The sequence below is a fragment of the Betta splendens genome, chromosome 1 (genome assembly GCF_900634795.4).
Source record: "Betta splendens chromosome 1, fBetSpl5.4, whole genome shotgun sequence".
NCBI classification, from domain to species: Eukaryota; Metazoa; Chordata; class Actinopteri; order Anabantiformes; family Osphronemidae; genus Betta; species Betta splendens.
The window spans coordinates 2,142,169-2,154,797 of NC_040881.3; the positions used below are offsets into that span (position 1 = coordinate 2,142,169).

At 47.1% G+C, this 12,629-nt stretch overlaps 1 protein-coding gene across 4 annotated transcripts in view; it reads left to right on the plus strand.

Annotated features, from left to right (window-relative positions):
• LOC114861057 (protein phosphatase 1 regulatory subunit 29-like) overlaps positions 1–12,629 on the plus strand; it is a 134,802-nt gene that overhangs the window by 84,473 nt on the left and 37,700 nt on the right. The gene's annotated exons all lie outside the window — the stretch shown is intronic.

Consider the following 12,629-nt stretch of genomic DNA (forward strand, 5'->3'; position numbering starts at 1 on the left):
TGAACGTGTGTTTATGAACGTGTGTTTATGAACGTGTGTGTTCGTGAATGTGTGTTTATGAATGTGTGTTTATGAACGTGTGTTTATGAACGTGTGTGTTCGTGAATGTGTGTTTATGAATGTGTGTTTATGAACGTGTGTTTATGAACGTGTGTTTATGAACGTGTGTTTATGAACGTGTGTGTTCGTGAATGTGTGTTTATGAGCGTGTGTACCCGATCATCTGGCTTTACACGTACAGAGAAGGTGCTGGGAGCTGCAGGACGCGTCCATAAAGCAAACTTGAGTCTCATTAGTGCGACAGCTCAAACTCGCCCGCTCCGTGTGCCTCCCTCTCTTTTCTGCTGCAGCTTCCTGTCGTGTCCCGTCTCACGTGTGTGACTGGCTTCATGTGCTTTTGATCACGCGTGCTGTAACTGCCCTCCTTCGTTGGTCGTTGGTTCGAGGCCGTGTCACAGAGATGACATCAGTCAAAGCAGCTGCAGGTCGTTTCCTTCACGCTCTGCTTCTTTATCTCCCTGATGCTCCGGCCTCTTCTCTCTTTCCTCGTGTTCTGACTCCTCCATCCTGCGTCCTTTTCATCCGTCCTCACTTCCTCTCCTCCGCCCTCAGCTCCTTCCCTTTTCATTTCCCTGATTTTGCTCTCCCTCTTCCCTCTCTCTGTTTTTCTCGTGGGCAGCGAGTGTTTTATATCTCCTTTCTCATCATCTCTCCTTCTTTCGCCTCATTTCAAGCTCCTGCTCTGATCATTTCGCATTGCAGATCATCTCCTGCTTCCTTTTGATGATCCTTCACCATGATGTCTTATTTATTTATTCTCCTTCTCTGCATTTCACCCGCTTCCTCTACTTTCAGGCCAATCTACATACGTGTTGTTCACGCTGTGTCATCTTTTCTTTCTTATCAAACGTTGACGTTATTTTTTCTCCATTATTATTATACACTGAGTCATGTGGTGACTGCAGTGCTCCAGCCGAGGAAAACGTGTCCTAATGCGTTTATGGCAAGCTGTCAGCTCCCATTCAGGCTGGTGGACAATGAGCCTCTCATTGTTTGGTGGATGGAGCTGCCGGGCTCAGATTCCTGCAGCCCTGGGTTTTCAGTCCACACTCCAGTCGGCCTGAAGGATGATGGGCCGTACATCACTCCACTAGAGTTTATTGATGGAAGTGTTTAGTTTGGATCATTTCACAGCTTCATCTGAGAAAAGTTGGGGCAAATCTGTCTTTTACAATGGTTAAGGCAGAAAAGCAGTTGGCGACAGACTTTTACACGTTTATAATGGATAGTTTGACCTTTGGGAACCGTTTTAATGTACTTTGATGAACCGTTACACTCTCCACTCTGTCAGATTTGTGTGTGGATCAATAACATTTAAGCCCTAGTTACTTAATTCTACCTTTGCTGCTTTGACTGTTTGTACTGTTGTGTGAACACGTGATGTTGTGAACCAGTTCCTGACCACGTATCCTGCAAACATGTGCCTTATTGTAACTACTGCGGCCGTCACCCAGCTGGAGGCTGCAGGTCAGACCACAGTGGACAGATATGACGCCTAATGGTTTTCACAGATTATTTTCCAGAGTTAAACTGCTTTGCTCAGTCTGAGATGTCTTTTGCACACAGTCATTCTCGGCAAATCATTAGCAGTGAGGGATGTTCATCACTGCGTGGCCAAGTGCTTCATGCAGCAAAAAAGGGAACAACCTTTCATTTGTGTCCAGTCTGTAAATAAAACCGTTAGTTGGTCCAGCGTTGCAGAGCAGAACTCTTCGTGCCCCTGTGATTCTCAGCCTGGGCCTCATGACTTTATCCATAGAGCTCTGACAGACATTTCTCTCACTGCGGTTGCTGAGGAACTTAAATGACTCTTGCTCGTGCTGTGATTGTACAGCAGCTCAGGGAATGTGCAGAATGCAGCTGCCTCTCAATCATACAAACGTTACTACAAAGGGTCTTTTGTGAGCAGACACACACTTTTACAACCTGAAACCGTAAGCTGTGTGAAGTGATCGATCTCTTATTGTCAGTTATTGGTCTGTGATACGAGCTGAGGTGACGTGAACGAGCCCAACTTCAGTCTGTTACACGTCTGCTGCTGCTTTCTAATGAAAACATGAATTCTTTACTGACTTGTGTCTGTGCGTTTTACAAGCAATCAACCCTGAACCGACCACTCACCCAGCTGTGCTCCAGCTTCAGCCCAGCACCTGGTGACCTGATGTTGTCCTTCAGGATTTTGTCGAGAGCAGAATTCATTTTTGTGTCAATTACGATCAGACCGGCCCTGAAGTGGTAAATCATGGCCTGCAGCCTCCAGGCCTCATCATTTCTCTGCTGAATTCAGTGTTTGCTTCGTACCGGAGGCATCAAGGCTGCTGTCGTCCAGGCGTTTTAACGTCTGACTCATCGGTCCAAACATCACAACAGATCCAAAAAGGTTTGATGGTCTTTTGTGTTGTGTCAAAACCCAGATGAGGCTTAATGTTCCTCTGAGACGCACTTTGGACCTGGCGTCGGTCAGAGCGGATTCATCATTGCTGAACTTTATTGATCTCAGAGTTTGGTTGGTTGGATCCCTTTCACCTCCTCATCGAGTTGCTTATACATGTAGAGCTCATATTTACCTTTGTTGCTGTTTCTCTGTAGTAGCTTTGTTTATATGAACAGGGGCTGACGCTGAGCTTGTGATTGCCTTAAACGCTGAGAAAAGAGCGCCGTGCGCAGACTTTCCATCTCGTAACATGATTTGAACTTACACAATTTCCAAATGGAGAAATCTGCTGTAAATCAGCTCAACGACACCCCAGCGTGCGAGTCATAATGGAATATTGCTTTTATGTGCAAGCGTTGGGAGAATATCACATTTGTGTATAGAGAATATAGAAATTGCCTTTGCACACGCAGGTTTCCAGGTGAACAGGTGAAAATGGAGCTCTTCTGGCTGCAGGCGCTCCAGTAATGAAAACATCCCTTTGTTTCTTGCACCATTAGATCTTTCTTTGTATCTAATAGGCCTGTTTTAATACACTCCCAGTTTGCTTGTTAGACGTCAGACAATCTGGGTTTATCAACTCATACAGGCCCCCTTTCAATTGTCTCCCCTCCCCATCAGTCCTTTCTCCTTCCCTCACTTATCTTGCTTGACTGGTTCAACTTTGATCGTGCTGCTGAATAAATTGCACACCTCCCTGTGTCTGAAACAATCTTTAATAGGCCTGAAATGCTGTAGTCTGCATGGGAAAATGAAGGGGTTTTCTTTGCACCATATTTTAGTGCAACGCTTGGCTGAGCTGACGTGAAGGATGAGGACTCGGCACAAATCGCAGGGGTTCGCTTAACATGCCCAAGCAAATAACAGCTGGAGGTTTACCCATGTTTTCAGCCCTAATGCGGAATCAGATGTGTTCTCATCCTGCACAGACGACGGGAGCGGCTGCAGCCTGTCTGTTCTGGCTGCTGTGGGTGGAGGGGGCTCTCGTTACTTCACTTAACCCGCCAGCATCGTTCAGCTCCTGCACGGACCTTTACCAGACAGAAACACTTGTTCTCATGTGTTTGTCTCCATGTGAGATTAAAGGGCAAAGCAACCAGAGGCAGGAGTTTTATTTATGGACTAAAACTGTTCCTACGTGATTCTGTCTCGTGCCCGAGGGAACGGAGCTCATCTGCCTCAGAAACTCATGCTGACCTACGACTCCACATGCGTTTCACACGCTGAAACAGTGGGAGAATCATGGGACCAGCCTCTGGTCTCCACCAGCCACTGTGTGAGAAGGAGGCATCCTGTGGGAGCCTCCACCAGTGGGTACTGGGCCTGCTGGGCCCAGGCCCGCCCAGCAGGCCCCAGGCCCAGTACTCACATCTGAAGGGCCAAGGAAAAGTCCAGAAAAGACTTCACTGAGCAGATAGAGACAGGATTTGTGTTTTCAGCTCACTTTTATGAACTTTGCCAAAGTTTAACTCAAAAACACAATCAGCAGCACATTGAAGCTAAACTAAAATATACATGACTTGTTTTAATCCAGCGGACCTTCAGGGCAGACAGAGGACGGCTTTTCTTCAAACACAGACTATGATTAAGGATCAATTTGACACATTCTGCTGAATATATTCAAATATAAACTATTAATTAGTTTGCGTCAGGCTTTGAGCGCTGGAGAAGCTGCGGAGCTTGGCAGCGTCGCAGGAAGTGGCAGATCCCACGGCAGCTGGAAAATATTGATTCTGAGGAGCAAATGTTTATGTGTTTGTCTCCTTGCGTTCTATTTGCATCTCACCATATCTCTGGTCAGACTTATGCAGTAGATCAGGATAGAAGCCGGCGTGTGTTGCATTATGCAGAAGAGGAGAAGTCAGACATAAAACAAGCTTGTGAATGACATCAACGCGCCTGCGAAGAGACGCGTTCGCTGGAAGGAAGGATTTCTGGAGGTCACGGCAGAAGAGACGCGCGTGCGTGCGTGTAGATGTCATTACTTCACTGGTTCTTGAAGCCGTTGCTCAGCGAGGATGAGGAGGTGGGTGCTGTGTATCAGCCTGTGTGATGGACATGGAAATGAATAGAGTGGAGGCCGTGACGAAGGTACAGCGCGAAGCCCACGTACACGCGTCCACAGATGACAGGGAGGAAGTGAAATATTTTTTAGTGGGGAGAAACATCAATAAACGAGGCTCTGAAAAATGGAGCAGCTTCCCGAAAAATTGCATTTCTTCCTTTTATTCCTCAGACAATGTCCTTTTCTTAAGATGATGAAATTTTCTTCGGAGCAATATTGAAACAAATCTTTGTCTTTTACCTGATGTGTTTCTCCTTGGACAGTGCTCTTTCAGTAGAACAGAAGCTAGAAACTCAGTGGAGTCATGTTTGAGATGTGATGACGGCCGACGGCCTCGACTCCTGTTGTACAAAACTGAGGCTCGTGATCGGATCGATACCAGTCAATTAAGTGAACCCGGTAAAGCAAATCAACATGAAGCTCTGACACCAAAGTCTTGACAAGCTTATGTCAAACTAATATGTGTGCAGTTATTTGTCTTGCTCCATCAACTAAAGCCAAATGACTGAAGTACTTATAGGACTTAGACACAAGCCTGATTGTGGAACTAATTAGGTAAAAGTTCTGTATTGAAAAAAAAACTGTTGATTACAGTAGAACTGAAAAGCAAAGCGTCGACTATTAATGTCGCTCTCATGGCGTTAAAGCAATGAAATTAAAATATGAGATCAGAAAAGGTTTATGTTCTTATGTAAAAGTGCTTTTCAGCTCAGATCAGTGAAATAAACCAGGACACGTTCGTGTGTTACATCCCAGACAGCAGCTAGAGCTTGGACGGAGTGGACTCAGATCAGAGCGTCAGGCTTTGAATCCAGGTGAGCATCAGCTTTCTCTCGTCTCTGCCTCCCGTTAGTCATGAACTACAGTATGTTTAGAAGCTAACGTCTGCTTTCTCGAAGTTTCTGCAGCTGTAGAAACACTTTCTGGTCGTTTCACCTCCACTGTGACGTGTTCCTCCGCTGATTTCTGACACCGGTCCATCTGGGTTTTCTGATTCCACCTGTCACTTTCAGACACGATTTAACACAAAGACTCAAACCTTTGTCGGATTCCACAGCATCACATTTTTGCTCAGGTCTGTGAGAGGATGAGAGCTATTTATAGCGCAGCTTCCAGCGTGATCTGTGTGAGTCCCCACATCCTTTGTTTATCCTTCGACTCGGTCCTCGCTGAGAGTTCTGCGCTTTTGACCCGCGTGCGGCGTCGTGGGCCGAGTGGAGTGTGGCTCGGCCCGTCCGTCCATGCGTCTGCAGCAGCGAGTGCTCTTATTGCAGCATCACAGCCATTCAAACCTGAGCTCAGTGATGAGCACACAGCTGATGCGTGTGAGAAACCAGAGGTAAAACAGTCCAACTTAACAGGGCAGTAAAGCTGCAGCACAAGCTGCTGCTGCCACTTTATTATTCTCAAGGTTAAGTGAGACCCGTCTTCCAGATTTCATTAGTGGCACTTGATGATTGTTAAAGACGCGTCGTGGACAAACGCTGGAAACGCACATCTGCCGGCGTCACGGCGCCTCGAGGGCCGTCGCTCAGACTCCAGCTCTGCTGCTGCCGGCGCCTGAAGTGCAACGTAATGAAACGTCCACTGGCTGCAAATGTCCCATCCGCTTCAAACATTCTGTTCTTGTCTAAAGCCTCAATTATTACATGAGCTTGTTTTGCACTGCAGCTCTATTACAGAGATTGTCCTCAGTGCAGCCAAAGCCCAAACCACCGGGCCGTAAACCAGTTCTCTGTCAGGTTCAGCGCCAGCATCAGCATCGGGAGCATTGGACACGGCATCTGCTCTGCTTCACCTCCACTCAGCAAAGACTGACGCTCGCTCGGAATCGCTCACCCTTCACTCAGTCGCTCCTTTCAGTCTTTTGCAGGCTTGTAGTGGACTGGGGCTTCAGGGGCAGAGCCAGATGTGCAGATCACTGGGTAACAACGTGAAAACGTGTGCGATGCTTTTGTCAGAGGAGCTGAGACTCGGTGGAACCCTCCAGTCCCAGCGACCGGTAGCTGCAGAACCCCCCTCATTCTCTGCGTTCCTCTTTCCTTCTTTCGATCCGCAGCTTCTTAGACCCTGTTCAGCTTCCTGATCTGGAGGCTTCTAGCTTTAGGTGATCTTGAATCAACATTTTTTATGCCAAGTGTAAAACAGTTGCTTGGTAAATTTTAGGATCCGACTTTTGGATGTGAGCCATGAACCAACAGGAGGTTAAAGAGACGGAGCTGCTGTTCAGGTCTGCAGGACCAGTGCATCACCCAGACGCTGATTCCGGTGCCTGCGTCCAAGTCCAGCGTCGATTACTGGAGATCTGAAACATGTTGAGCCCATAAAGCTCCGCACCGAATCCCAGTGTGAGCTCAATGCTGCAAACTCTATCGTCTCACTCTCTAATTAGGCTGTAATTATCAAGTGCAGCGACTGTAATTGAAGTGTCAGCTAATTCTTTTGATATGAATGCAGTCACTTTGGCAAATGAAGTGAATGACGGTGTTTTTGAGCCCTTCCTGAATGTGATGACTGGAGATACTCCAAATGTAAAAAGCTCCACTTCTGGTGGCTCTGACCTTTGTATTGGTGGCTGTGAGCAGCAGTAAATACACAGCAGCAGCATCATAGTGTGTGAACACACCCGTGCATCCACACTGCCAGAAGATGATTTATGGCCCGGGGCGGCCTGTGTGAAATAGGTAGCAGAGCGAGGCGCTGGCCCGGCTCCAGGCGGGTGTGTGTGGACGGAGCATGATGTGATGAGGAGTGAAAGCTGATAAGACCATGCCATATCAGAGGCTCTTTTTGTTCATTAAAGAGGGAATGAAGGGAAGATGAAGGAAATCATGGTTCTTTTGCACATTGCCTGCTTTGCTTCAGCGCTGCTCTGTGGTCGGATCCTCCTCCTGCTGAGGACGAGCACATGGATGCAGAGTTGTCTTTTTATCAGTGGCTTGAGACGCTGTTGGTGTCTATTGTCGTGACGTTTCCTTCCATGTGTTTGTCCCTGCAGCTCTTTAGCTGAACGGCGTCTCACAGTAACGTCCCACAGTTGGAAACGTGTTTAGTTGTGTTAAGTTAATTGTGTTACTAATATCTTCTTGCCTTGTGTCCTTCATCTTAAATCCTGTTTTTTTCCTAATCTAACAGAAAGGCTGCATGAGAACGCGTTGACTGTGGCCTCTGACCAATAAAACAGCAGCAGCAGAGGCAGTGCAGTCTACTGAGACGTGTGGACGAGAGCACAGCGAGGTCACAAAAAGGTGTGGGCTAAAAATGCCAGCGACAAAAGAAGCCGTGACAAAAAGTCACCAGAGAACGTTGATGGATGATTAGTGAAGAGGCTGGTGTCAGAGGAGGCTCAGGTTCTATGGGCTGTTTGGTGCTGGGCCCGAATCAGAGGATCCATTTACCTGTCAGAGAACACACACACAGCTGCAGCTTTAAAGGCAGGAAAAGGCTTTGGATGCTTTCAAGACTCTCCAGCTTCTGAATAAAACCCATCGTGTCTCAGCTGGTTCTGTTGACACGTCTCAGACCAGCGCTAACGTCTGTGGGTGGATGCTGACACGGGTTCTATATTGTAAATGTATGAATGGTTCTTGCAGGCGAATGCTCGGCTCTTGAAGTGCTCTATTGTCCTCATTAGTAAAATAGCAGCATGTTAATCAAGTAGTGAATATGACCAGAGGGCCTCGTCTACATTCATCTGCAGTCGAGCAATGATTCAAAGGGACATGGGTTTATCAGCATCAATGTGAGGAGATGGAAGCTGCTGCTGGAGATGCTGCAGATTGTGAAGCATTTCTCCCGTATCGACGCCACGCTGCAGCTCAAAGACTTAGACTTCCTGCTGCACAGCATGGTTCTGGCAGCGTGTGGCACCGGTGCATTGGTGTAATGGTAAACTCATGCTCATTTATACTGTGTGTTCAGTGAGCTGCTGCTACAGTGTGATGCAGACGTGCGCATGTGGGGTTGTGTTTACAGCGCGGCTAAAACAAGGAGCTGAAGCAGTGGAGGAGCTGCTGCTCTGAGGGAAACGCAGCACTGGTTAATGCAGCGTGTGTGATCGCTGCAGCAGAGGAGGCTGGTGGTCGCCGTGACTCACGTCAGGTCCTGGGAGCAGCTGAGGAGGAAAAGGGGTTTTTCCACAGGCGCTTCCTGGTGGAGCAGTCGTTCTACAGCAGCTCTCTGTTCTTACTGTGACCCAAACCTGGTGAGGTCGGGTCAGCGCCGTTCTGCTGCTGGTGAGGTCGGGTCAGCGTTGTCACCGCTGCTGGTGAGTCCGGGTCAGCGTTGTCACCGCTGCTGGTGAGTCCGGGTCAGCGTTGTCACCGCTGCTGGTGAGGTCGGGTCAGCGTTGTCACCGCTGCTGGTGAGTCCGGGTCAGCGTTGTCACCGCTGCTGGTGAGGTCGGGTCAGCGTTGTCACCGCTGCTGGTGAGTCCGGGTCAGCGTTGTCACCACTGCTGGTGAGGTCGGGTCAGCGTTGTCACCGCTGCTGGTGAGTCCGGGTCAGCGCCGTTCTGCTGCTGGTGAGTCCGGGTCAGCGCCATCCTGCTGCTGAGTCACAGCGTGGTCCACTGTGACTCTGCTCCAAGCAGATGCTGCTGCACAAACACTAGAAACAAGGCTTGTTTGTGAGCTGCTGTTGCTACGCGACTAAAACCTTCATAATCTTAAAGAACATTCTCCCTTTGTTTAAATATTTTTCACTCTCCTCTAATGGAGTGAAGAAAGGATCCCAGTGTTAACATGGAAACATTTCTCACAGGCACATGTTCTGCTGATATTGAATGGATCCACTAAAGCACTCGTGGTGACATCCTGTATTTTTCCACGTAGCATTTAATTAATTGCTACTGTAGATGTGTCCACATCAGCGGCACAAACAAATGCTTCACTTACACACTAAATACAGTACGTGAGGACCATTTGACTAAATGCCAAAATAAAAGCCTCTCTAACACCTGACCTCCCATTTACTCGGCATGAAATCACAGTTATTACGGCAACGGCCCGTCAACACAATCACAGAAACAAGTTCTGCTTGAAGTAGTTCTCGATACAGTCAGACTCATACTGTGCTTCATTGACACTAATCATTTTTAATGTGTTTGTTGCATTTAGTTTGGATTCATAAAACACTAAAAGATGGACATGGTGACATCAGCATCAGCAGCCCACTGCATGAGCCACACGTCAATTAAACAAAGCGACTGATCTACAGATTAACAACTCACCTTGATTTTAGACACTTTACGTTTGGACATGAAAACCAGTGGATGCTTAGTGATTAGCAGTAAATGAATGCAGCCTTTAAGCCGCGTGTGCTGATGGCTCAGTGATGTAACGGGTTCGTGCAGCAGACGGAGGAGTCATCAGCTGGTGTCTCTGTGATGTTCTGCTCTGTGGGAGGTTCTGCAGCAGAATCCACACGTTCCACTTCACAAGGGTCAAAAGGTTTTGGCAACACTTTCACTTATTTTTTTTTAATTCTGAAGGAAATGCACAAAAACCACTTCAAAGCGCATTCCACGCTGTGCATAGAAATAGCATCAAGGTTATTTATCTCTGCTGCCACAGAATTAACTACACATTTGGCTGCAGTTTGCCACGTGGAAAGGTCGACCCGTGGAAACGACTAAGGGTTAATGCATGCTATCCTGCAGGTATAACCTTTTAGTTAATGTGCAATTAATGTAAACTGCCAGCAGTTAATAGAGGCCCTGCCTCCTGCTCTGACTGGGTAAATGGGGCATGAATCATCTTCTTCAAATACTCCATTTTTGACTCTTGCTTACAGTCCACCTGCTGTACAGTAAATCACAAAGCTCTGTCCTCTGTGAAGAGTCGTCTGCAAAAGTGCACTAGAGAAAAAGCCTGAAGCCGTAGCTGTGTTATTTGGTGCCCTGTCATTAGATAGCGATTGACTAAAGTGATGCAAATGTGCACATATGGCCTGAGCAGCATTTAAGGAGCAAACGAAACGAAGAAGGCGACTTTGTGGGATTAAACGTGGGAGCGACAGATGTGCGTGATGAAAGCTGAGCGTCGCCTGCAGCAGCACATGCGTTTATGCACATTCTCCGTGAATAGAAGACGTCCTCGTGTGGTGCGTGAGGTCACGTAGCTCCAGAGAGGGTTAACGTTGGTGTCACAGAGCAGCGTCCGTGCATTAAGCTCCATGTAATTACTTTCATAAGGAATGTTGTGAATTAGTTTTGACCTGAGGGACTGAACATTTGTTTAATCATAAAAGTAGCTAATGCAAACTATAAACAAACATAGTGATGTTTCCCCTTAAAGCAGGTGGTAAACGTGTGATGAATGATGCAGTTTGGAGGCCAGCATCGCGTCTCAGGCCGAAGGAAGTGTGCTCAGAAGCCCAAACTGGAACCCGAGCATTTGTTGCCAACGTCTCGTTGACAAAGTTGTTTCATGAGTCAATTACAGCCCTTCATCACCCTCCAACAACCTGAACACGGTTGTAATTTTCACACTACCGTGCTGTAGATAAACAGTGGGCTAACGCCGGCTTGCAAAATTAGCTCAAAGGTGATCTCTGTTTGAAAACAGGTCAGGAATTTGCATAATTAGAGGCTGTGAGTGTATTAGCAGCAATAAAGAGACATGAGTGTGTGAGAATAAACTTTCCCTGAAGCTTTGACCACGTCTGGGGACAAATGCTGGAGATTAACATTTACAGTGTTTAAAGGGTTAATGGGCTTAAAGCAGCCCATAAAATAAATGAACATACATAGACATAAAAACTATGGATTAAAGACTGTGTAAGAAAGTAATTAAGGTATTGCATAGGTTTGCATTGTGACACCATCCATGTAGTAAACATTTTGCATGAAGGCAAACTACTGTAAAAGTGACAGAATGCTCATTCAAAGAAAGCAGCTTTAACATCAAAACAAACAAGGATTTTATCAAATGACTCTCTATTGTTCTGATGCCAAGCAGGCCATAAAACACACACACACGTGGACGCTCTCAGACTAAAGCATGAAGGTCAGAATACAGTTGTTGTAATTGGAACAGATGAGCTGTCAGTCGGGGCACGTTGGTGTCAGCGAGCCACGCGTCCATTCATCTCCATCCGTCTTGTGTTGGCTCAGGCCGACGGCGTTGCTAAACGCAGCCAAGACGAATGGACTCAGCGTTTACTTCCACTCGCTCTGGCTGATGAATAACCTGACAGCTCTCTGTTGATTGATGGCTGATCAGTGATTCCAGTCCAGACCATCCATTCCCAATGCCCTGGAAGGTGAGCTCCTCCAAGGCTAACATTCAAAAAGGGATGAAGACTGAGCAAACAAGCGTGTAGGACACACCTCGAACCCATCATTTCACCACAGGGAAACAGACACACGTTCATTTACTTGGTAATTTAATATTTATGTGATTTGAAGACTGAACAGCCTGAAAAGCTAATTTCCTGCTTAGTAATGTCTCAGTGAAGTGACACAGACGGAGTGGAACCGATTCTTTAGGGTGATCTCATATTTCACAGCAACCATTGAAATGAGAGGACTGGAGCTGCATCTAGCAGCTCGTCTTAGACCACAGTCACTAAAAGTGTAGTCATTTTTGAGCGTTTTCAGTGGGAAATGTCGGATTCATCGCGCCGCTGTTTGGAAGATGCATTCAAAGGCAGGAACTCATGGGGACATTAGAAAAGCAGATGAGAATGAGCCACATAAAGGCTGTAATAGGTGTTATCATTGTCCCAAACAGACCTGTGATGATCATGTCCGATTATCAGACAGGTTTATGAAGACGGGTCAAAGGACACGCGAGCCGCGCGGCTGATTGTTTAATGGACCTCCTGCAGAGAAGTGAAACAGCTTTGACTTCCAGTCGTTACGCGTGCGGGTGGAACAGCTCATCTGCGCGTCGTTGCTTCCGTGGCTTTTCATGCTTCCACCTCCACTGACACCTCGTACAATAGCTGCACTTAAACCTGACGTGCTGCAGGACGTGACACCTCCACCATTAGTTTCTAGCCAGACTTCACAAACGGTTGTTTCTCATTAATTCACTTACATGGGGGTTCTTTTGCCTTCACAGAACC